This window comes from Tasmannia lanceolata, unplaced genomic scaffold (genome assembly GCF_043159265.1).
Source record: "Tasmannia lanceolata isolate RefF3 unplaced genomic scaffold, GAP_Taslan_0.1 ptg000003l, whole genome shotgun sequence".
Taxonomy (NCBI): Eukaryota; Viridiplantae; Streptophyta; class Magnoliopsida; order Canellales; family Winteraceae; genus Tasmannia; species Tasmannia lanceolata.
Genome location: NW_027518680.1, coordinates 31,650,505 through 31,672,801, shown reverse-complemented (window position 1 = coordinate 31,672,801; position 22,297 = coordinate 31,650,505). Strand labels below are relative to the sequence as shown.

Here is a 22,297-nt window from a genome sequence, read left to right as displayed (position 1 = left end):
CACCGAGGGTAGCTCACGGCCAGTAAACACCTTCCGACCGGATTCATGACTTTCATCCACTAGTACACTCATCCGCTATAGCTTGTACGTCACTGAATCTAAACAAACCCCCGCTATAATTTGACCGCAAATGAAATGTCAGAACGAATTCCGTTTATCGAATCAAACGACACTATCACCCCGCCATAATAAAGACCGGACGTATTTGAATTCACTATCCGGCAGAAAATAAAAAGATCCCAACCGAAACGTAGGAGGCGTCGCACTAAACGTGCGTTTCAGTTCGCATCGATGTTCCAGAACCGAAAGATTGTTCGAAAAAAGTGGTAGATAGCCGAAAAAGTGACAGGGGTGCAACACGAGGACTTCCCAGGAGGTCACCCATCCTAGTACTACTCTCGCCCAAGCACGCTTAACTTCGGAGTTCTGATTGGATCCAGTGCATTTGTGCTGGTATGATCGCACCCAGCATGCCTCTCCATTGTCAAAGTAATAAAGAGTTTCCACTCGCATTGTCGTACGAAGTCCGTTTAAATGAAAGTGCGAAAAAATCCTGCTAGATGACACCGGATGGACGATCCGAGCATGTCGGAAAGCCGGATGACCGCCAGGGCTGTCACCGCGCGATTAATCTTCCTGAGTACCCCCGAATCAATATAAGAATCGCCACGATCTGACGGGCGGATCAAAAGTTATCGTCGGAACGATATTTGTGCACCAAGGGTAGCTCACGGCCAGTAAACACCTTCCGACCGGATTCATGACTTTCATCCACTAGTACACTCATCCGCTATAGCTTGTACGTCACTGAATCTAAACAAACCCCCGCTATAATTTGACCGCAAATGAAATGTCAGAACGAATTCCGTTTATCGAATCAAACGACACTATCACCCCACCATAATAAAGACCGGACGTATTTGAATTCACTATCCGGCAGAAAATAAAAAGATCCGAACCGAAACGTAGGAGGTGTCGCACTAAACGTGCGTTTCAGTTCGCATCGATGTTCCAGAACCGAAAGATTGTTCGAAAAAAGTGGTAGATAGCCGAAAAAAGTGACAGGGGTGCAACACGAGGACTTCTCAGGAGGTCACCCATCCTAGTACTACTCTCGCCCAAGCACGCTTAACTTCGGAGTTCTGATGGGATCCAGTGCATTTGTGCTGGTATGATCGCACCCAGCATGCCTCTCCATTGTCAAAGTAATAAAGAGTTTCCACTCGCATTGTCGTACGAAGTCCGTTTAAATGAAAGTGCGAAAAAATCCTGCTAGATGACACCGGATGGACGATCCGAGCATGTCGGGAAGCCGTATGACCGCAAGGGCTGTCATCACGCGATTAATCTTCCCGAGTACCCCCGAATCAATATAAGAATCGCTACGATCTGACGGGCGGATCAAAAGTTATCGTTGGAACGATATTTGTGCACCAAGGGTAGCTCACGGCCAGTAAACACCTTCCGACCGGATTCATGACTCGCATCCACTAGTACACTCATCCGCTATAGCCTGTACGTCACTGAATCTGAACAAACCCCCACTATAATTTGACCGCAAATGAAATGTCAGAACGAATTCCGTTTATCGAATCAAACGACACTATCACCCCGCCATAATAAAGACCGGACGTCTTTGAATTCACCATCCGGAAGAAAATAAAATGATCCGTACCGAAACGTAAGAGGCGACGCACTAAACGTGCGTTTCAGTTCGCATCGATGTTCCAGAACCGAAAGATTGTTCGAAAAAAGTGGTAGATAGCCGAAAAAAGTGACAGGGGTGCAACACGAGGACTTCCCAGGAGGTCACCCATCCTAGTACTACTCTCGCCCAAGCACGCTTAACTTCGGAGTTCTGATGGGATCCAGTGCATTTGTGCTGGTATGATCGCACCCAGCATGCCTCTCCATTGTCAAAGTAATAAAGAGTTTCCACTCGCATTGTCGTACGAAGTCCGTTTAAATGAAAGTGCGAAAAAATCCTGCTAGATGACACCGGATGGACGATCCGAGCATGTCGGAAAGCCGGATGACCGCCAGGGCTGTCAGCGCGATTAATCTTCCTGAGTACCCCCGAATCAATATAAGAATCGCCACGATCTGACGGGCGGATCAAAAGTTATCGTCGAAACGATATTTGTGCACCAAGGGTAGCTCACGGCCAGTAAACACCTTCCGACCGGATTCATAACTCGCATCCACTAGTACACTCATCCGCTATAGCCTGTACGTCACTGAATCTAAACAAACCCCCGCTATAATTTGACCGCAAATGAAATGTCAGAACGAATTCCGTTTATCGAATCAAACGACACTATCACCCCGCCATAATAAAGACCGGACGTCTTTGAATTCACCATCCGGAAGAAAATAAAAAGATCCGTACCGAAACGTAGGAGGCGACGCACTAAACGTGCGTTTCAGTTCGCATCGATGTTCCAGAACCGAAAGATTGTTCGAAAAAAGTGGTAGATAGCCGAAAAAAGTGACAGGGGTGCAACACGAGGACTTCCCAGGAGGTCACCCATCCTAGTACTACTCTCGCCCAAGCACGCTTAACTTCGGAGTTCTGATGGGATCCAGTGCATTTGTGCTGGTATGATCGCACCCAGCATGCCTCTCCATTGTAAAAGTAATAAAGAGTTTCTACTCGCATTGTCGTACGAAGTCCGTTTAAATGAAAGTGCGAAAAAATCCTGCTAGATGACACCGGATGGACGATCCGAGCATGTCGGAAAGCGGATGACTGCCAGGGCTGTCATCGCGCGATTAATCTTCCCGAGTACCCCCGAATCAATATAAGAATCGACACGATCTGACGGGCGGATCAAAAGTTATCGTCGGAACGATATTTGTGCACCAAGGGTAGCTCACGGCCAGTAAACACCTTCCGACCGGATTCATGACTTTCATCCACTAGTACACTCATCCGCTATAGCTTGTACGTCACTGAATCTAAACAAACCCCCGCTATAATTTGACCGCAAATGAAATGTCAGAACGAATTCCGTTTATCGAATCAAACGACACTATCACCCCGCCATAATAAAGACCGGACGTCTTTGAATTCACCATCCGGAAGAAAATAAAAAGATCCGTACCGAAACGTAGGAGGCGACGCACTAAACGTGCGTTTCAGTTCGCATCGATGTTCCAGAACCGAAAGATTGTTCGAAAAAAGTGGTAGATAGCCGAAAAAAGTGACAGGGGTGCAACACGAGGACTTCCCAGGAGGTCACCCATCCTAGTACTACTCTCGCCCAAGCACGCTTAACTTCGGAGTTCTGATGGGATCCAGTGCATTTGTGCTGGTATGATCGCACCCAGCATGCCTCTCCATTGTCAAAGTAATAAAGAGTTTCCACTCGCATTGTCGTACGAAGTCCGTTTAAATGAAAGTGCGAAAAAATCCTGCTAGATGACACCGGATGGACGATCCGAGCATGTCGGGAAGCCGTATGACCGCAAGGGCTGTCATCGCGCGATTAATCTTCCCGAGTACCCCCGAATCAATATAAGAATCGCTACGATCTGACGGGCGGATCAAAAGTTATCGTGGGAACGATATTTGTGCACCAAGGGTAGCTCACGGCCAGTAAACACCTTCCGACCGGATTCATGACTCGCATCCACTAGTACACTCATCCGCTATAGCCTGTACGTCACTGAATCTGAACAAACCCCCGCTATAATTTGACCGCAAATGAAATGTCAGAACGAATTCCGTTTATCGAATCAAACGACACTATCACCCCGCCATAATAAAGACCGGACGTCTTTGAATTCACCATCCGGAAGAAAATAAAATGATCCGTACCGAAACGTAAGAGGCGACGCACTAAACGTGCGTTTCAGTTCGCATCGGTGTTCCAGAACCGAAAGATTGTTCGAAAAAAGTGGTAGATAGCCGAAAAAAGTGACAGGGGTGCAACACGAGGACTTCCCAGGAGGTCACCCATCCTAGTACTACTCTCGCCCAAGCACGCTTAACTTCGGAGTTCTGATGGGATCCAGTGCATTTGTGCTGGTATGATCGCACCCAGCATGCCTCTCCATTGTCAAAGTAATAAAGAGTTTCCACTCGCATTGTCGTACGAAGTCCGTTTAAATGAAAGTGCGAAAAAATCCTGCTAGATGACACCGGATGGACGATCCGAGCATGTCGGAAAGCGGATGACCGCCAGGGCTGTCATCGCGCGATTAATCTTCCTGAGTACCCCCGAATCAATATAAGAATCGCCACGATCTGACGGGCGGATCAAAAGTTATCGTCGAAACGATATTTGTGCACCAAGGGTAGCTCACGGCCAGTAAACACCTTCCGACCGGATTCATGACTCGCATCCACTAGTACACTCATCCGCTATAGCCTGTACGTCACTGAATCTAAACAAACCCCCGCTATAATTTGACCGCAAATGAAATGTCAGAACGAATTCCGTTTATCGAATCAAACGACACTATCACCCCGCCATAATAAAGACCGGACGTCTTTGAATTCACCATCCGGAAGAAAATAAAAAGATCCGTACCGAAACGTAGGAGGCGACGCACTAAACGTGCGTTTCAGTTCGCATCGATGTTCCAGAACCGAAAGATTGTTCGAAAAAAGTGGTAGATAGCCGAAAAAAGTGACAGGGGTGCAACACGAGGACTTCCCAGGAGGTCACCCATCCTAGTACTACTCTCGCCCAAGCACGCTTAACTTCGGAGTTCTGATGGGATCCAGTGCATTTGTGCTGGTATGATCGCACCCAGCATGCCTCTCCATTGTCAAAGTAATAAAGAGTTTCCACTCGCATTGTCGTACGAAGTCCGTTTAAATGAAAGTGCGAAAAAATCCTGCTAGATGACACCGGATGGACGATCCGAGCATGTCGGAAAGCCGGATGACCGCCAAGGCTGTTTTCGCGCGATTAATCTTCCCGAGTACCCCCGAATCAATATAAGAATCGCCACGATCTGACGGGCGGATCAAAAGTTATCGTCGGAACGATATTTGTGCACCGAGGGTAGCTCACGGCCAGTAAACACCTTCCGACCGGATTCATGACTTTCATCCACTAGTACACTCATCCGCTATAGCTTGTACGTCACTGAATCTAAACAAACCCCCGCTATAATTTGACCGCAAATGAAATGTCAGAACGAATTCCGTTTATCGAATCAAACGACACTATCACCCCGCCATAATAAAGACCGGACGTATTTGAATTCACTATCCGGCAGAAAATAAAAAGATCCCAACCGAAACGTAGGAGGCGTCGCACTAAACGTGCGTTTCAGTTCGCATCGATGTTCCAGAACCGAAAGATTGTTCGAAAAAAGTGGTAGATAGCCGAAAAAGTGACAGGGGTGCAACACGAGGACTTCCCAGGAGGTCACCCATCCTAGTACTACTCTCGCCCAAGCACGCTTAACTTCGGAGTTCTGATTGGATCCAGTGCATTTGTGCTGGTATGATCGCACCCAGCATGCCTCTCCATTGTCAAAGTAATAAAGAGTTTCCACTCGCATTGTCGTACGAAGTCCGTTTAAATGAAAGTGCGAAAAAATCCTGCTAGATGACACCGGATGGACGATCCGAGCATGTCGGAAAGCCGGATGACCGCCAGGGCTGTCACCGCGCGATTAATCTTCCTGAGTACCCCCGAATCAATATAAGAATCGCCACGATCTGACGGGCGGATCAAAAGTTATCGTCGGAACGATATTTGTGCACCAAGGGTAGCTCACGGCCAGTAAACACCTTCCGACCGGATTCATGACTTTCATCCACTAGTACACTCATCCGCTATAGCTTGTACGTCACTGAATCTAAACAAACCCCCGCTATAATTTGACCGCAAATGAAATGTCAGAACGAATTCCGTTTATCGAATCAAACGACACTATCACCCCACCATAATAAAGACCGGACGTATTTGAATTCACTATCCGGCAGAAAATAAAAAGATCCGAACCGAAACGTAGGAGGTGTCGCACTAAACGTGCGTTTCAGTTCGCATCGATGTTCCAGAACCGAAAGATTGTTCGAAAAAAGTGGTAGATAGCCGAAAAAAGTGACAGGGGTGCAACACGAGGACTTCTCAGGAGGTCACCCATCCTAGTACTACTCTCGCCCAAGCACGCTTAACTTCGGAGTTCTGATGGGATCCAGTGCATTTGTGCTGGTATGATCGCACCCAGCATGCCTCTCCATTGTCAAAGTAATAAAGAGTTTCCACTCGCATTGTCGTACGAAGTCCGTTTAAATGAAAGTGCGAAAAAATCCTGCTAGATGACACCGGATGGACGATCCGAGCATGTCGGGAAGCCGTATGACCGCAAGGGCTGTCATCACGCGATTAATCTTCCCGAGTACCCCCGAATCAATATAAGAATCGCTACGATCTGACGGGCGGATCAAAAGTTATCGTTGGAACGATATTTGTGCACCAAGGGTAGCTCACGGCCAGTAAACACCTTCCGACCGGATTCATGACTCGCATCCACTAGTACACTCATCCGCTATAGCCTGTACGTCACTGAATCTGAACAAACCCCCACTATAATTTGACCGCAAATGAAATGTCAGAACGAATTCCGTTTATCGAATCAAACGACACTATCACCCCGCCATAATAAAGACCGGACGTCTTTGAATTCACCATCCGGAAGAAAATAAAATGATCCGTACCGAAACGTAAGAGGCGACGCACTAAACGTGCGTTTCAGTTCGCATCGATGTTCCAGAACCGAAAGATTGTTCGAAAAAAGTGGTAGATAGCCGAAAAAAGTGACAGGGGTGCAACACGAGGACTTCCCAGGAGGTCACCCATCCTAGTACTACTCTCGCCCAAGCACGCTTAACTTCGGAGTTCTGATGGGATCCAGTGCATTTGTGCTGGTATGATCGCACCCAGCATGCCTCTCCATTGTCAAAGTAATAAAGAGTTTCCACTCGCATTGTCGTACGAAGTCCGTTTAAATGAAAGTGCGAAAAAATCCTGCTAGATGACACCGGATGGACGATCCGAGCATGTCGGAAAGCCGGATGACCGCCAGGGCTGTCAGCGCGATTAATCTTCCTGAGTACCCCCGAATCAATATAAGAATCGCCACGATCTGACGGGCGGATCAAAAGTTATCGTCGAAACGATATTTGTGCACCAAGGGTAGCTCACGGCCAGTAAACACCTTCCGACCGGATTCATAACTCGCATCCACTAGTACACTCATCCGCTATAGCCTGTACGTCACTGAATCTAAACAAACCCCCGCTATAATTTGACCGCAAATGAAATGTCAGAACGAATTCCGTTTATCGAATCAAACGACACTATCACCCCGCCATAATAAAGACCGGACGTCTTTGAATTCACCATCCGGAAGAAAATAAAAAGATCCGTACCGAAACGTAGGAGGCGACGCACTAAACGTGCGTTTCAGTTCGCATCGATGTTCCAGAACCGAAAGATTGTTCGAAAAAAGTGGTAGATAGCCGAAAAAAGTGACAGGGGTGCAACACGAGGACTTCCCAGGAGGTCACCCATCCTAGTACTACTCTCGCCCAAGCACGCTTAACTTCGGAGTTCTGATGGGATCCAGTGCATTTGTGCTGGTATGATCGCACCCAGCATGCCTCTCCATTGTAAAAGTAATAAAGAGTTTCTACTCGCATTGTCGTACGAAGTCCGTTTAAATGAAAGTGCGAAAAAATCCTGCTAGATGACACCGGATGGACGATCCGAGCATGTCGGAAAGCCGGATGACTGCCAGGGCTGTCATCGCGCGATTAATCTTCCCGAGTACCCCCGAATCAATATAAGAATCGACACGATCTGACGGGCGGATCAAAAGTTATCGTCGGAACGATATTTGTGCACCAAGGGTAGCTCACGGCCAGTAAACACCTTCCGACCGGATTCATGACTTTCATCCACTAGTACACTCATCCGCTATAGCTTGTACGTCACTGAATCTAAACAAACCCCCGCTATAATTTGACCGCAAATGAAATGTCAGAACGAATTCCGTTTATCGAATCAAACGACACTATCACCCCGCCATAATAAAGACCGGACGTCTTTGAATTCACCATCCGGAAGAAAATAAAAAGATCCGTACCGAAACGTAGGAGGCGACGCACTAAACGTGCGTTTCAGTTCGCATCGATGTTCCAGAACCGAAAGATTGTTCGAAAAAAGTGGTAGATAGCCGAAAAAAGTGACAGGGGTGCAACACGAGGACTTCCCAGGAGGTCACCCATCCTAGTACTACTCTCGCCCAAGCACGCTTAACTTCGGAGTTCTGATGGGATCCAGTGCATTTGTGCTGGTATGATCGCACCCAGCATGCCTCTCCATTGTCAAAGTAATAAAGAGTTTCCACTCGCATTGTCGTACGAAGTCCGTTTAAATGAAAGTGCGAAAAAATCCTGCTAGATGACACCGGATGGACGATCCGAGCATGTCGGGAAGCCGTATGACCGCAAGGGCTGTCATCGCGCGATTAATCTTCCCGAGTACCCCCGAATCAATATAAGAATCGCTACGATCTGACGGGCGGATCAAAAGTTATCGTGGGAACGATATTTGTGCACCAAGGGTAGCTCACGGCCAGTAAACACCTTCCGACCGGATTCATGACTCGCATCCACTAGTACACTCATCCGCTATAGCCTGTACGTCACTGAATCTGAACAAACCCCCGCTATAATTTGACCGCAAATGAAATGTCAGAACGAATTCCGTTTATCGAATCAAACGACACTATCACCCCGCCATAATAAAGACCGGACGTCTTTGAATTCACCATCCGGAAGAAAATAAAATGATCCGTACCGAAACGTAAGAGGCGACGCACTAAACGTGCGTTTCAGTTCGCATCGGTGTTCCAGAACCGAAAGATTGTTCGAAAAAAGTGGTAGATAGCCGAAAAAAGTGACAGGGGTGCAACACGAGGACTTCCCAGGAGGTCACCCATCCTAGTACTACTCTCGCCCAAGCACGCTTAACTTCGGAGTTCTGATGGGATCCAGTGCATTTGTGCTGGTATGATCGCACCCAGCATGCCTCTCCATTGTCAAAGTAATAAAGAGTTTCCACTCGCATTGTCGTACGAAGTCCGTTTAAATGAAAGTGCGAAAAAATCCTGCTAGATGACACCGGATGGACGATCCGAGCATGTCGGAAAGCGGATGACCGCCAGGGCTGTCATCGCGCGATTAATCTTCCTGAGTACCCCCGAATCAATATAAGAATCGCCACGATCTGACGGGCGGATCAAAAGTTATCGTCGAAACGATATTTGTGCACCAAGGGTAGCTCACGGCCAGTAAACACCTTCCGACCGGATTCATGACTCGCATCCACTAGTACACTCATCCGCTATAGCCTGTACGTCACTGAATCTAAACAAACCCCCGCTATAATTTGACCGCAAATGAAATGTCAGAACGAATTCCGTTTATCGAATCAAACGACACTATCACCCCGCCATAATAAAGACCGGACGTCTTTGAATTCACCATCCGGAAGAAAATAAAAAGATCCGTACCGAAACGTAGGAGGCGACGCACTAAACGTGCGTTTCAGTTCGCATCGATGTTCCAGAACCGAAAGATTGTTCGAAAAAAGTGGTAGATAGCCGAAAAAAGTGACAGGGGTCCAACACGAGGACTTCCCAGGAGGTCACCCATCCTAGTACTACTCTCGCCCAAGCACGCTTAACTTCGGAGTTCTGATGGGATCCAGTGCATTTGTGCTGGTATGATCGCACCCAGCATGCCTCTCCATTGTCAAAGTAATAAAGAGTTTCCACTCGCATTGTCGTACGAAGTCCGTTTAAATGAAAGTGCGAAAAAATCCTGCTAGATGACACCGGATGGACGATCCGAGCATGTCGGAAAGCCGGATGACCGCCAAGGCTGTTATCGCGCGATTAATCTTCCCGAGTACCCCCGAATCAATATAAGAATCGCCACGATCTGACGGGCGGATCAAAAGTTATCGTCGGAACGATATTTGTGCACCGAGGGTAGCTCACGGCCAGTAAACACCTTCCGACCGGATTCATGACTTTCATCCACTAGTACACTCATCCGCTATAGCTTGTACGTCACTGAATCTAAACAAACCCCCGCTATAATTTGACCGCAAATGAAATGTCAGAACGAATTCCGTTTATCGAATCAAACGACACTATCACCCCGCCATAATAAAGACCGGACGTATTTGAATTCACTATCCGGCAGAAAATAAAAAGATCCCAACCGAAACGTAGGAGGCGTCGCACTAAACGTGCGTTTCAGTTCGCATCGATGTTCCAGAACCGAAAGATTGTTCGAAAAAAGTGGTAGATAGCCGAAAAAGTGACAGGGGTGCAACACGAGGACTTCCCAGGAGGTCACCCATCCTAGTACTACTCTCGCCCAAGCACGCTTAACTTCGGAGTTCTGATTGGATCCAGTGCATTTGTGCTGGTATGATCGCACCCAGCATGCCTCTCCATTGTCAAAGTAATAAAGAGTTTCCACTCGCATTGTCGTACGAAGTCCGTTTAAATGAAAGTGCGAAAAAATCCTGCTAGATGACACCGGATGGACGATCCGAGCATGTCGGAAAGCCGGATGACCGCCAGGGCTGTCACCGCGCGATTAATCTTCCTGAGTACCCCCGAATCAATATAAGAATCGCCACGATCTGACGGGCGGATCAAAAGTTATCGTCGGAACGATATTTGTGCACCAAGGGTAGCTCACGGCCAGTAAACACCTTCCGACCGGATTCATGACTTTCATCCACTAGTACACTCATCCGCTATAGCTTGTACGTCACTGAATCTAAACAAACCCCCGCTATAATTTGACCGCAAATGAAATGTCAGAACGAATTCCGTTTATCGAATCAAACGACACTATCACCCCACCATAATAAAGACCGGACGTATTTGAATTCACTATCCGGCAGAAAATAAAAAGATCCGAACCGAAACGTAGGAGGTGTCGCACTAAACGTGCGTTTCAGTTCGCATCGATGTTCCAGAACCGAAAGATTGTTCGAAAAAAGTGGTAGATAGCCGAAAAAAGTGACAGGGGTGCAACACGAGGACTTCTCAGGAGGTCACCCATCCTAGTACTACTCTCGCCCAAGCACGCTTAACTTCGGAGTTCTGATGGGATCCAGTGCATTTGTGCTGGTATGATCGCACCCAGCATGCCTCTCCATTGTCAAAGTAATAAAGAGTTTCCACTCGCATTGTCGTACGAAGTCCGTTTAAATGAAAGTGCGAAAAAATCCTGCTAGATGACACCGGATGGACGATCCGAGCATGTCGGGAAGCCGTATGACCGCAAGGGCTATCATCACGCGATTAATCTTCCCGAGTACCCCCGAATCAATATAAGAATCGCTACGATCTGACGGGCGGATCAAAAGTTATCGTTGGAACGATATTTGTGCACCAAGGGTAGCTCACGGCCAGTAAACACCTTCCGACCGGATTCATGACTCGCATCCACTAGTACACTCATCCGCTATAGCCTGTACGTCACTGAATCTGAACAAACCCCCACTATAATTTGACCGCAAATGAAATGTCAGAACGAATTCCGTTTATCGAATCAAACGACACTATCACCCCGCCATAATAAAGACCGGACGTCTTTGAATTCACCATCCGGAAGAAAATAAAATGATCCGTACCGAAACGTAAGAGGCGACGCACTAAACGTGCGTTTCAGTTCGCATCGATGTTCTAGAACCGAAAGATTGTTCGAAAAAAGTGGTAGATAGCCGAAAAAAGTGACAGGGGTGCAACACGAGGACTTCCCAGGAGGTCACCCATCCTAGTACTACTCTCGCCCAAGCACGCTTAACTTCGGAGTTCTGATGGGATCCAGTGCATTTGTGCTGGTATGATCGCACCCAGCATGCCTCTCCATTGTCAAAGTAATAAAGAGTTTCCACTCGCATTGTCGTACGAAGTCCGTTTAAATGAAAGTGCGAAAAAATCCTGCTAGATGACACCGGATGGACGATCCGAGCATGTCGGAAAGCCGGATGACCGCCAGGGCTGTCAGCGCGATTAATCTTCCTGAGTACCCCCGAATCAATATAAGAATCGCCACGATCTGACGGGCGGATCAAAAGTTATCGTCGAAACGATATTTGTGCACCAAGGGTAGCTCACGGCCAGTAAACACCTTCCGACCGGATTCATAACTCGCATCCACTAGTACACTCATCCGCTATAGCCTGTACGTCACTGAATCTAAACAAACCCCCGCTATAATTTGACCGCAAATGAAATGTCAGAACGAATTCCGTTTATCGAATCAAACGACACTATCACCCCGCCATAATAAAGACCGGACGTCTTTGAATTCACCATCCGGAAGAAAATAAAAAGATCCGTACCGAAACGTAGGAGGCGACGCACTAAACGTGCGTTTCAGTTCGCATCGATGTTCCAGAACCGAAAGATTGTTCGAAAAAAGTGGTAGATAGCCGAAAAAAGTGACAGGGGTGCAACACGAGGACTTCCCAGGAGGTCACCCATCCTAGTACTACTCTCGCCCAAGCACGCTTAACTTCGGAGTTCTGATGGGATCCAGTGCATTTGTGCTGGTATGATCGCACCCAGCATGCCTCTCCATTGTAAAAGTAATAAAGAGTTTCCACTCGCATTGTCGTACGAAGTCCGTTTAAATGAAAGTGCGAAAAAATCCTGCTAGATGACACCGGATGGACGATCCGAGCATGTCGGAAAGCCGGATGACTGCCAGGGCTGTCATCGCGCGATTAATCTTCCCGAGTACCCCCGAATCAATATAAGAATCGCCACGATCTGACGGGCGGATCAAAAGTTATCGTCGGAACGATATTTGTGCACCAAGGGTAGCTCACGGCCAGTAAACACCTTCCGACCGGATTCATGACTTTCATCCACTAGTACACTCATCCGCTATAGCTTGTACGTCACTGAATCTAAACAAACCCCCGCTATAATTTGACCGCAAATGAAATGTCAGAACGAATTCCGTTTATCGAATCAAACGACACTATCACCCCGCCATAATAAAGACCGGACGTCTTTGAATTCACCATCCGGAAGAAAATAAAAAGATCCGTACCGAAACGTAGGAGGCGACGCACTAAACGTGCGTTTCAGTTCGCATCGATGTTCCAGAACCGAAAGATTGTTCGAAAAAAGTGGTAGATAGCCGAAAAAAGTGACAGGGGTGCAACACGAGGACTTCCCAGGAGGTCACCCATCCTAGTACTACTCTCGCCCAAGCACGCTTAACTTCGGAGTTCTGATGGGATCCAGTGCATTTGTGCTGGTATGATCGCACCCAGCATGCCTCTCCATTGTAAAAGTAATAAAGAGTTTCCACTCGCATTGTCGTACGAAGTCCGTTTAAATGAAAGTGCGAAAAAATCCTGCTAGATGACACCGGATGGACGATCCGAGAATGTCGGAAAGCCGGATGACTGCCAGGGCTGTCATCGCGCGATTAATCTTCCCGAGTACCCCCGAATCAATATAAGAATCGCCACGATCTGACGGGCGGATCAAAAGTTATCGTCGGAACGATATTTGTGCACCAAGGGTAGCTCACGGCCAGTAAACACCTTCCGACCGGATTCATGACTTTCATCCACTAGTACACTCATCCGCTATAGCTTGTACGTCACTGAATCTAAACAAATCCCCGCTATAATTTGACCGCAAATGAAATGTCAGAACGAATTCCGTTTATCGAATCAAACGACACTATCACCCCGCCATAATAAAGACCGGACGTCTTTGAATTCACCATCCGGAAGAAAATAAAAAGATCCGTACCGAAACGTAGGAGGCGACGCACTAAACGTGCGTTTCAGTTCGCATCGATGTTCCAGAACCGAAAGATTGTTCGAAAAAAGTGGTAGATAGCCGAAAAAAGTGACAGGGGTGCAACACGAGGACTTCCCAGGAGGTCACCCATCCTAGTACTACTCTCGCCCAAGCACGCTTAACTTCGGAGTTCTGATGGGATCCAGTGCATTTGTGCTGGTATGATCGCACCCAGCATGCCTCTCCATTGTCAAAGTAATAAAGAGTTTCCACTCGCATTGTCGTACGAAGTCCGTTTAAATGAAAGTGCGAAAAAATCCTGCTAGATGACACCGGATGGACGATCCGAGCATGTCGGAAAGCCGGATGACCGCCAGGGCTGTCAGCGCGATTAATCTTCCTGAGTACCCCCGAATCAATATAAGAATCGCCACGATCTGACGGGCGGATCAAAAGTTATCGTCGAAACGATATTTGTGCACCAAGGGTAGCTCACGGCCAGTAAACACCTTCCGACCGGATTCATAACTCGCATCCACTAGTACACTCATCCGCTATAGCCTGTACGTCACTGAATCTAAACAAACCCCCGCTATAATTTGACCGCAAATGAAATGTCAGAACGAATTCCGTTTATCGAATCAAACGACACTATCACCCCGCCATAATAAAGACCGGACGTCTTTGAATTCACCATCCGGAAGAAAATAAAAAGATCCGTACCGAAACGTAGGAGGCGACGCACTAAACGTGCGTTTCAGTTCGCATCGATGTTCCAGAACCGAAAGATTGTTCGAAAAAAGTGGTAGATAGCCGAAAAAAGTGACAGGGGTGCAACACGAGGACTTCCCAGGAGGTCACCCATCCTAGTACTACTCTCGCCCAAGCACGCTTAACTTCGGAGTTCTGATGGGATCCAGTGCATTTGTGCTGGTATGATCGCACCCAGCATGCCTCTCCATTGTAAAAGTAATAAAGAGTTTCTACTCGCATTGTCGTACGAAGTCCGTTTAAATGAAAGTGCGAAAAAATCCTGCTAGATGACACCGGATGGACGATCCGAGCATGTCGGAAAGCCGGATGACTGCCAGGGCTGTCATCGCGCGATTAATCTTCCCGAGTACCCCCGAATCAATATAAGAATCGCCACGATCTGACGGGCGGATCAAAAGTTATCGTCGGAACGATATTTGTGCACCAAGGGTAGCTCACGGCCAGTAAACACCTTCCGACCGGATTCATGACTTTCATCCACTAGTACACTCATCCGCTATAGCGTGTACGTCACTGAATCTAAACAAACCCCCGCTATAATTTGACCGCAAATGAAATGTCAGAACGAATTCCGTTTATCGAATCAAACGACACTATCACCCCGCCATAATAAAGACCGGACGTCTTTGAATTCACCATCCGGAAGAAAATAAAAAGATCCGTACCGAAACGTAGGAGGCGACGCACTAAACGTGCGTTTCAGTTCGCATCGATGTTCCAGAACCGAAAGATTGTTCGAAAAAAGTGGTAGATAGCCGAAAAAAGTGACAGGGGTGCAACACGAGGACTTCCCAGGAGGTCACCCATCCTAGTACTACTCTCGCCCAAGCACGCTTAACTTCGGAGTTCTGATGGGATCCAGTGCATTTGTGCTGGTATGATCGCACCCAGCATGCCTCTCCATTGTCAAAGTAATAAAGAGTTTCCACTCGCATTGTCGTACGAAGTCCGTTTAAATGAAAGTGCGAAAAAATCCTGCTAGATGACACCGGATGGACGATCCGAGCATGTCGGGAAGCCGTATGACCGCAAGGGCTGTCATCGCGCGATTAATCTTCCCGAGTACCCCCGAATCAATATAAGAATCGCTACGATCTGACGGGCGGATCAAAAGTTATCGTGGGAACGATATTTGTGCACCAAGGGTAGCTCACGGCCAGTAAACACCTTCCGACCGGATTCATGACTCGCATCCACTAGTACACTCATCCGCTATAGCCTGTACGTCACTGAATCTGAACAAACCCCCGCTATAATTTGACCGCAAATGAAATGTCAGAACGAATTCCGTTTATCGAATCAAACGACACTATCACCCCGCCATAATAAAGACCGGACGTCTTTGAATTCACCATCCGGAAGAAAATAAAATGATCCGTACCGAAACGTAAGAGGCGACGCACTAAACGTGCGTTTCAGTTCGCATCGGTGTTCCAGAACCGAAAGATTGTTCGAAAAAAGTGGTAGATAGCCGAAAAAAGTGACAGGGGTGCAACACGAGGACTTCCCAGGAGGTCACCCATCCTAGTACTACTCTCGCCCAAGCACGCTTAACTTCGGAGTTCTGATGGGATCCAGTGCATTTGTGCTGGTATGATCGCACCCAGCATGCCTCTCCATTGTCAAAGTAATAAAGAGTTTCCACTCGCATTGTCGTACGAAGTCCGTTTAAATGAAAGTGCGAAAAAATCCTGCTAGATGACACCGGATGGACGATCCGAGCATGTCGGAAAGCGGATGACTGCCAGGGCTGTCATCGCGCGATTAATCTTCCTGAGTACCCCCGAATCAATATAAGAATCGCCACGATCTGACGGGCGGATCAAAAGTTATCGTCGAAACGATATTTGTGCACCAAGGGTAGCTCACGGCCAGTAAACACCTTCCGACCGGATTCATGACTCGCATCCACTAGTACACTCATCCGCTATAGCCTGTACGTCACTGAATCTAAACAAACCCCCGCTATAATTTGACCGCAAATGAAATGTCAGAACGAATTCCGTTTATCGAATCAAACGACACTATCACCCCGCCATAATAAAGACCGGACGTCTTTGAATTCACCATCCGGAAGAAAATAAAAAGATCCGTACCGAAACGTAGGAGGCGACGCACTAAACGTGCGTTTCAGTTCGCATCGATGTTCCAGAACCGAAAGATTGTTCGAAAAAAGTGGTAGATAGCCGAAAAAAGTGACAGGGGTGCAACACGAGGACTTCCTAGGAGGTCACCCATCCTAGTACTACTCTCGCCCAAGCACGCTTAACTTCGGAGTTCTGATGGGATCCAGTGCATTTGTGCTGGTATGATCGCACCCAGCATGCCTCTCCATTGTCAAAGTAATAAAGAGTTTCCACTCGCATTGTCGTACGAAGTCCGTTTAAATGAAAGTGCGAAAAAATCCTGCTAGATGACACCGGATGGACGATCCGAGCATGTCGGAAAGCCGGATGACCGCCAAGGCTGTTATCGCGCGATTAATCTTCCCGAGTACCCCCGAATCAATATAAGAATCGCCACGATCTGACGGGCGGATCAAAAGTTATCGTCGGAACGATATTTGTGCACCGAGGGTAGCTCACGGCCAGTAAACACCTTCCGACCGGATTCATGACTTTCATCCACTAGTACACTCATCCGCTATAGCTTGTACGTCACTGAATCTAAACAAACCCCCGCTATAATTTGACCGCAAATGAAATGTCAGAACGAATTCCGTTTATCGAATCAAACGACACTATCACCCCGCCATAATAAAGACCGGACGTATTTGAATTCACTATCCGGCAGAAAATAAAAAGATCCCAACCGAAACGTAGGAGGCGTCGCACTAAACGTGCGTTTCAGTTCGCATCGATGTTCCAGAACCGAAAGATTGTTCGAAAAAAGTGGTAGATAGCCGAAAAAGTGACAGGGGTGCAACACGAGGACTTCCCAGGAGGTCACCCATCCTAGTACTACTCTCGCCCAAGCACGCTTAACTTCGGAGTTCTGATTGGATCCAGTGCATTTGTGCTGGTATGATCGCACCCAGCATGCCTCTCCATTGTCAAAGTAATAAAGAGTTTCCACTCGCATTGTCGTACGAAGTCCGTTTAAATGAAAGTGCGAAAAAATCCTGCTAGATGACACCGGATGGACGATCCGAGCATGTCGGAAAGCCGGATGACCGCCAGGGCTGTCACCGCGCGATTAATCTTCCTGAGTACCCCCGAATCAATATAAGAATCGCCACGATCTGACGGGCGGATCAAAAGTTATCGTCGGAACGATATTTGTGCACCAAGGGTAGCTCACGGCCAGTAAACACCTTCCGACCGGATTCATGACTTTCATCCACTAGTACACTCATCCGCTATAGCTTGTACGTCACTGAATCTAAACAAACCCCCGCTATAATTTGACCGCAAATGAAATGTCAGAACGAATTCCGTTTATCGAATCAAACGACACTATCACCCCACCATAATAAAGACCGGACGTATTTGAATTCACTATCCGGCAGAAAATAAAAAGATCCGAACCGAAACGTAGGAGGTGTCGCACTAAACGTGCGTTTCAGTTCGCATCGATGTTCCAGAACCGAAAGATTGTTCGAAAAAAGTGGTAGATAGCCGAAAAAAGTGACAGGGGTGCAACACGAGGACTTCTCAGGAGGTCACCCATCCTAGTACTACTCTCGCCCAAGCACGCTTAACTTCGGATTTTTGATGGGATCCAGTGCATTTGTGCTGGTATGATCGCACCCAGCATGCCTCTCCATTGTCAAAGTAATAAAGAGTTTCCACTCGCATTGTCGTACGAAGTCCGTTTAAATGAAAGTGCGAAAAAATCCTGCTAGATGACACCGGATGGACGATCCGAGCATGTCGGGAAGCCGTATGACCGCAAGGGCTATCATCACGCGATTAATCTTCCCGAGTACCCCCGAATCAATATAAGAATCGCTACGATCTGACGGGCGGATCAAAAGTTATCGTTGGAACGATATTTGTGCACCAAGGGTAGCTCACGGCCAGTAAACACCTTCCGACCGGATTCATGACTCGCATCCACTAGTACACTCATCCGCTATAGCCTGTACGTCACTGAATCTGAACAAACCCCCACTATAATTTGACCGCAAATGAAATGTCAGAACGAATTCCGTTTATCGAATCAAACGACACTATCACCCCGCCATAATAAAGACCGGACGTCTTTGAATTCACCATCCGGAAGAAAATAAAATGATCCGTACCGAAACGTAAGAGGCGACGCACTAAACGTGCGTTTCAGTTCGCATCGATGTTCTAGAACCGAAAGATTGTTCGAAAAAAGTGGTAGATAGCCGAAAAAAGTGACAGGGGTGCAACACGAGGACTTCCCAGGAGGTCACCCATCCTAGTACTACTCTCGCCCAAGCACGCTTAACTTCGGAGTTCTGATGGGATCCAGTGCATTTGTGCTGGTATGATCGCACCCAGCATGCCTCTCCATTGTCAAAGTAATAAAGAGTTTCCACTCGCATTGTCGTACGAAGTCCGTTTAAATGAAAGTGCGAAAAAATCCTGCTAGATGACACCGGATGGACGATCCGAGCATGTCGGAAAGCCGGATGACCGCCAGGGCTGTCAGCGCGATTAATCTTCCTGAGTACCCCCGAATCAATATAAGAATCGCCACGATCTGACGGGCGGATCAAAAGTTATCGTCGAAACGATATTTGTGCACCAAGGGTAGCTCACGGCCAGTAAACACCTTCCGACCGGATTCATAACTCGCATCCACTAGTACACTCATCCGCTATAGCCTGTACGTCACTGAATCTAAACAAACCCCCGCTATAATTTGACCGCAAATGAAATGTCAGAACGAATTCCGTTTATCGAATCAAACGACACTATCACCCCGCCATAATAAAGACCGGACGTCTTTGAATTCACCATCCGGAAGAAAATAAAAAGATCCGTACCGAAACGTAGGAGGCGACGCACTAAACGTGCGTTTCAGTTCGCATCGATGTTCCAGAACCGAAAGATTGTTCGAAAAAAGTGGTAGATAGCCGAAAAAAGTGACAGGGGTGCAACACGAGGACTTCCCAGGAGGTCACCCATCCTAGTACTACTCTCGCCCAAGCACGCTTAACTTCGGAGTTCTGATGGGATCCAGTGCATTTGTGCTGGTATGATCGCACCCAGCATGCCTCTCCATTGTAAAAGTAATAAAGAGTTTCCACTCGCATTGTCGTACGAAGTCCGTTTAAATGAAAGTGCGAAAAAATCCTGCTAGATGACACCGGATGGACGATCCGAGCATGTCGGAAAGCCGGATGACTGCCAGGGCTGTCATCGCGCGATTAATCTTCCCGAGTACCCCCGAATCAATATAAGAATCGCCACGATCTGACGGGCGGATCAAAAGTTATCGTCGGAACGATATTTGTGCACCAAGGGTAGCTCACGGCCAGTAAACACCTTCCGACCGGATTCATGACTTTCATCCACTAGTACACTCATCCGCTATAGCTTGTACGTCACTGAATCTAAACAAACCCCCGCTATAATTTGACCGCAAATGAAATGTCAGAACGAATTCCGTTTATCGAATCAAACGACACTATCACCCCGCCATAATAAAGACCGGACGTCTTTGAATTCACCATCCGGAAGAAAATAAAAAGATCCGTACCGAAACGTAGGAGGCGACGCACTAAACGTGCGTTTCAGTTCGCATCGATGTTCCAGAACCGAAAGATTGTTCGAAAAAAGTGGTAGATAGCCGAAAAAAGTGACAGGGGTGCAACACGAGGACTTCCCAGGAGGTCACCCATCCTAGTACTACTCTCGCCCAAGCACGCTTAACTTCGGAGTTCTGATGGGATCCAGTGCATTTGTGCTGGTATGATCGCACCCAGCATGCCTCTCCATTGTAAAAGTAATAAAGAGTTTCCACTCGCATTGTCGTACGAAGTCCGTTTAAATGAAAGTGCGAAAAAATCCTGCTAGATGACACCGGATGGACGATCCGAGCATGTCGGAAAGCCGGATGACTGCCAGGGCTGTCATCGCGCGATTAATCTTCCCGAGTACCCCCGAATCAATATAAGAATCGCCACGATCTGACGGGCGGATCAAAAGTTATCGTCGGAACGATATTTGTGCACCAAGGGTAGCTCACGGCCAGTAAACACCTTCCGACCGGATTCATGACTTTCATCCACTAGTACACTCATCCGCTATAGCTTGTACGTCACTGAATCTAAACAAACCCCCGCTATAATTTGACCGCAAATGAAATGTCAGAACGAATTCCGTTTATCGAATCAAACGACACTATCACCCCGCCATAATAAAGACCGGACGTCTTTGAATTCACCATCCGGAAGAAAATAAAAAGATCCGTACCGAAACGTAGGAGGCGACGCACTAAACGTGCGTTTCAGTTCGCATCGATGTTCCAGAACCGAAAGATTGTTCGAAAAAAGTGGTAGATAGCCGAAAAAAGTGACAGGGGTGCAACACGAGGACTTCCCAGGAGGTCACCCATCCTAGTACTACTCTCGCCCAAGCACGCTTAACTTCGGAGTTCTGATGGGATCCAGTGCATTTGTGCTGGTATGATCGCACCCAGCATGCCTCTCCATTGTCAAAGTAATAAAGAGTTTCCACTCGCATTGTCGTACGAAGTCCGTTTAAATGAAAGTGCGAAAAAATCCTGCTAGATGACACCGGATGGACGATCCGAGCATGTCGGGAAGCCGTATGACCGCAAGGGCTGTCATCGCGCGATTAATCTTCCCGAGTACCCCCGAATCAATATAAGAATCGCTACGATCTGACGGGCGGATCAAAAGTTATCGTGGGAACGATATTTGTGCACCAAGGGTAGCTCACGGCCAGTAAACACCTTCCGACCGGATTCATGACTCGCATCCACTAGTACACTCATCCGCTATAGCCTGTACGTCACTGAATCTGAACAAACCCCCGCTATAATTTGACCGCAAATGAAATGTCAGAACGAATTCCGTTTATCGAATCAAACGACACTATCACCCCGCCATAATAAAGACCGGACGTCTTTGAATTCACCATCCGGAAGAAAATAAAATGATCCGTACCGAAACGTAAGAGGCGACGCACTAAACGTGCGTTTCAGTTCGCATCGATGTTCCAGAACCGAAAGATTGTTCGAAAAAAGTGGTAGATAGCCGAAAAAAGTGACAGGGGTGCAACACGAGGACTTCCCAGGAGGTCACCCATCCTAGTACTACTCTCGCCCAAGCACGCTTAACTTCGGAGTTCTGATGGGATCCAGTGCATTTGTGCTGGTATGATCGCACCCAGCATGCCTCTCCATTGTCAAAGTAATAAAGAGTTTCCACTCGCATTGTCGTACGAAGTCCGTTTAAATGAAAGTGCGAAAAAATCCTGCTAGATGACACCGGATGGACGATCCGAGCATGTCGGAAAGCGGATTACCGCCAGGGCTGTCATCGCGCGATTAATCTTCCTGAGTACCCCCGAATCAATATAAGAATCGCCACGATCTGACGGGCGGATCAAAAGTTATCGTCGGAACGATATTTGTGCACCAAGGGTAGCTCACGGCCAGTAAACACCTTCCGACCGGATTCATGACTTTCATCCACTAGTACACTCATCCGCTATAGCTTGTACGTCACTGAATCTAAACAAACCCCCGCTATAAT

The 22,297-nt window shown here is 47.5% G+C and overlaps 31 non-coding genes across 31 annotated transcripts; all 31 read right to left on the bottom strand.

The window, feature by feature from the left end:
• Nucleotides 1–348: 348 nt before the first annotated feature.
• Nucleotides 349–467, bottom strand: LOC143874043 (5S ribosomal RNA). The gene has a single exon (XR_013248733.1). It is a non-coding gene; the product is annotated as a 5S ribosomal RNA (ribosomal RNA).
• Nucleotides 468–1,064: 597 nt separating this feature from the next.
• On the bottom strand, nt 1,065–1,183 carry LOC143873067 (5S ribosomal RNA). The gene has a single exon (XR_013247791.1). It is a non-coding gene; the product is annotated as a 5S ribosomal RNA (ribosomal RNA).
• A 597-nt stretch (nt 1,184–1,780) lies between these two features.
• LOC143872520 (5S ribosomal RNA) lies at nt 1,781–1,899 on the bottom strand. Its single transcript, XR_013247263.1, has one exon. It is a non-coding gene; the product is annotated as a 5S ribosomal RNA (ribosomal RNA).
• A 595-nt stretch (nt 1,900–2,494) lies between these two features.
• Nucleotides 2,495–2,613, bottom strand: LOC143872519 (5S ribosomal RNA). Its single transcript, XR_013247262.1, has one exon. It is a non-coding gene; the product is annotated as a 5S ribosomal RNA (ribosomal RNA).
• Nucleotides 2,614–3,209: 596 nt separating this feature from the next.
• Nucleotides 3,210–3,328, bottom strand: LOC143872517 (5S ribosomal RNA). The gene has a single exon (XR_013247261.1). It is a non-coding gene; the product is annotated as a 5S ribosomal RNA (ribosomal RNA).
• A 597-nt stretch (nt 3,329–3,925) lies between these two features.
• LOC143872516 (5S ribosomal RNA) lies at nt 3,926–4,044 on the bottom strand. The gene has a single exon (XR_013247260.1). It is a non-coding gene; the product is annotated as a 5S ribosomal RNA (ribosomal RNA).
• A 596-nt stretch (nt 4,045–4,640) lies between these two features.
• Nucleotides 4,641–4,759, bottom strand: LOC143872514 (5S ribosomal RNA). The gene has a single exon (XR_013247258.1). It is a non-coding gene; the product is annotated as a 5S ribosomal RNA (ribosomal RNA).
• Nucleotides 4,760–5,355: 596 nt separating this feature from the next.
• On the bottom strand, nt 5,356–5,474 carry LOC143874041 (5S ribosomal RNA). The gene has a single exon (XR_013248731.1). It is a non-coding gene; the product is annotated as a 5S ribosomal RNA (ribosomal RNA).
• A 597-nt stretch (nt 5,475–6,071) lies between these two features.
• LOC143873066 (5S ribosomal RNA) lies at nt 6,072–6,190 on the bottom strand. Its single transcript, XR_013247790.1, has one exon. It is a non-coding gene; the product is annotated as a 5S ribosomal RNA (ribosomal RNA).
• A 597-nt stretch (nt 6,191–6,787) lies between these two features.
• Nucleotides 6,788–6,906, bottom strand: LOC143872513 (5S ribosomal RNA). The gene has a single exon (XR_013247257.1). It is a non-coding gene; the product is annotated as a 5S ribosomal RNA (ribosomal RNA).
• A 595-nt stretch (nt 6,907–7,501) lies between these two features.
• LOC143872512 (5S ribosomal RNA) lies at nt 7,502–7,620 on the bottom strand. Its single transcript, XR_013247256.1, has one exon. It is a non-coding gene; the product is annotated as a 5S ribosomal RNA (ribosomal RNA).
• Nucleotides 7,621–8,217: 597 nt separating this feature from the next.
• Nucleotides 8,218–8,336, bottom strand: LOC143872511 (5S ribosomal RNA). Its single transcript, XR_013247255.1, has one exon. It is a non-coding gene; the product is annotated as a 5S ribosomal RNA (ribosomal RNA).
• A 597-nt stretch (nt 8,337–8,933) lies between these two features.
• LOC143872510 (5S ribosomal RNA) lies at nt 8,934–9,052 on the bottom strand. Its single transcript, XR_013247254.1, has one exon. It is a non-coding gene; the product is annotated as a 5S ribosomal RNA (ribosomal RNA).
• Nucleotides 9,053–9,648: 596 nt separating this feature from the next.
• On the bottom strand, nt 9,649–9,767 carry LOC143874545 (5S ribosomal RNA). Its single transcript, XR_013249221.1, has one exon. It is a non-coding gene; the product is annotated as a 5S ribosomal RNA (ribosomal RNA).
• A 596-nt stretch (nt 9,768–10,363) lies between these two features.
• Nucleotides 10,364–10,482, bottom strand: LOC143874040 (5S ribosomal RNA). The gene has a single exon (XR_013248730.1). It is a non-coding gene; the product is annotated as a 5S ribosomal RNA (ribosomal RNA).
• A 597-nt stretch (nt 10,483–11,079) lies between these two features.
• Nucleotides 11,080–11,198, bottom strand: LOC143873065 (5S ribosomal RNA). Its single transcript, XR_013247789.1, has one exon. It is a non-coding gene; the product is annotated as a 5S ribosomal RNA (ribosomal RNA).
• A 597-nt stretch (nt 11,199–11,795) lies between these two features.
• Nucleotides 11,796–11,914, bottom strand: LOC143872508 (5S ribosomal RNA). The gene has a single exon (XR_013247252.1). It is a non-coding gene; the product is annotated as a 5S ribosomal RNA (ribosomal RNA).
• A 595-nt stretch (nt 11,915–12,509) lies between these two features.
• On the bottom strand, nt 12,510–12,628 carry LOC143872507 (5S ribosomal RNA). Its single transcript, XR_013247251.1, has one exon. It is a non-coding gene; the product is annotated as a 5S ribosomal RNA (ribosomal RNA).
• A 597-nt stretch (nt 12,629–13,225) lies between these two features.
• On the bottom strand, nt 13,226–13,344 carry LOC143872506 (5S ribosomal RNA). Its single transcript, XR_013247250.1, has one exon. It is a non-coding gene; the product is annotated as a 5S ribosomal RNA (ribosomal RNA).
• A 597-nt stretch (nt 13,345–13,941) lies between these two features.
• LOC143872505 (5S ribosomal RNA) lies at nt 13,942–14,060 on the bottom strand. The gene has a single exon (XR_013247249.1). It is a non-coding gene; the product is annotated as a 5S ribosomal RNA (ribosomal RNA).
• Nucleotides 14,061–14,655: 595 nt separating this feature from the next.
• Nucleotides 14,656–14,774, bottom strand: LOC143872504 (5S ribosomal RNA). Its single transcript, XR_013247248.1, has one exon. It is a non-coding gene; the product is annotated as a 5S ribosomal RNA (ribosomal RNA).
• Nucleotides 14,775–15,371: 597 nt separating this feature from the next.
• Nucleotides 15,372–15,490, bottom strand: LOC143872501 (5S ribosomal RNA). The gene has a single exon (XR_013247246.1). It is a non-coding gene; the product is annotated as a 5S ribosomal RNA (ribosomal RNA).
• A 597-nt stretch (nt 15,491–16,087) lies between these two features.
• Nucleotides 16,088–16,206, bottom strand: LOC143872500 (5S ribosomal RNA). Its single transcript, XR_013247245.1, has one exon. It is a non-coding gene; the product is annotated as a 5S ribosomal RNA (ribosomal RNA).
• Nucleotides 16,207–16,802: 596 nt separating this feature from the next.
• On the bottom strand, nt 16,803–16,921 carry LOC143873304 (5S ribosomal RNA). The gene has a single exon (XR_013248020.1). It is a non-coding gene; the product is annotated as a 5S ribosomal RNA (ribosomal RNA).
• Nucleotides 16,922–17,517: 596 nt separating this feature from the next.
• Nucleotides 17,518–17,636, bottom strand: LOC143874039 (5S ribosomal RNA). Its single transcript, XR_013248729.1, has one exon. It is a non-coding gene; the product is annotated as a 5S ribosomal RNA (ribosomal RNA).
• Nucleotides 17,637–18,233: 597 nt separating this feature from the next.
• LOC143874922 (5S ribosomal RNA) lies at nt 18,234–18,352 on the bottom strand. The gene has a single exon (XR_013249592.1). It is a non-coding gene; the product is annotated as a 5S ribosomal RNA (ribosomal RNA).
• Nucleotides 18,353–18,949: 597 nt separating this feature from the next.
• LOC143872499 (5S ribosomal RNA) lies at nt 18,950–19,068 on the bottom strand. The gene has a single exon (XR_013247244.1). It is a non-coding gene; the product is annotated as a 5S ribosomal RNA (ribosomal RNA).
• Nucleotides 19,069–19,663: 595 nt separating this feature from the next.
• LOC143872498 (5S ribosomal RNA) lies at nt 19,664–19,782 on the bottom strand. The gene has a single exon (XR_013247243.1). It is a non-coding gene; the product is annotated as a 5S ribosomal RNA (ribosomal RNA).
• Nucleotides 19,783–20,379: 597 nt separating this feature from the next.
• On the bottom strand, nt 20,380–20,498 carry LOC143872497 (5S ribosomal RNA). The gene has a single exon (XR_013247242.1). It is a non-coding gene; the product is annotated as a 5S ribosomal RNA (ribosomal RNA).
• Nucleotides 20,499–21,095: 597 nt separating this feature from the next.
• Nucleotides 21,096–21,214, bottom strand: LOC143872496 (5S ribosomal RNA). The gene has a single exon (XR_013247241.1). It is a non-coding gene; the product is annotated as a 5S ribosomal RNA (ribosomal RNA).
• A 597-nt stretch (nt 21,215–21,811) lies between these two features.
• On the bottom strand, nt 21,812–21,930 carry LOC143872495 (5S ribosomal RNA). Its single transcript, XR_013247240.1, has one exon. It is a non-coding gene; the product is annotated as a 5S ribosomal RNA (ribosomal RNA).
• Nucleotides 21,931–22,297: the final 367 nt, after the last annotated feature.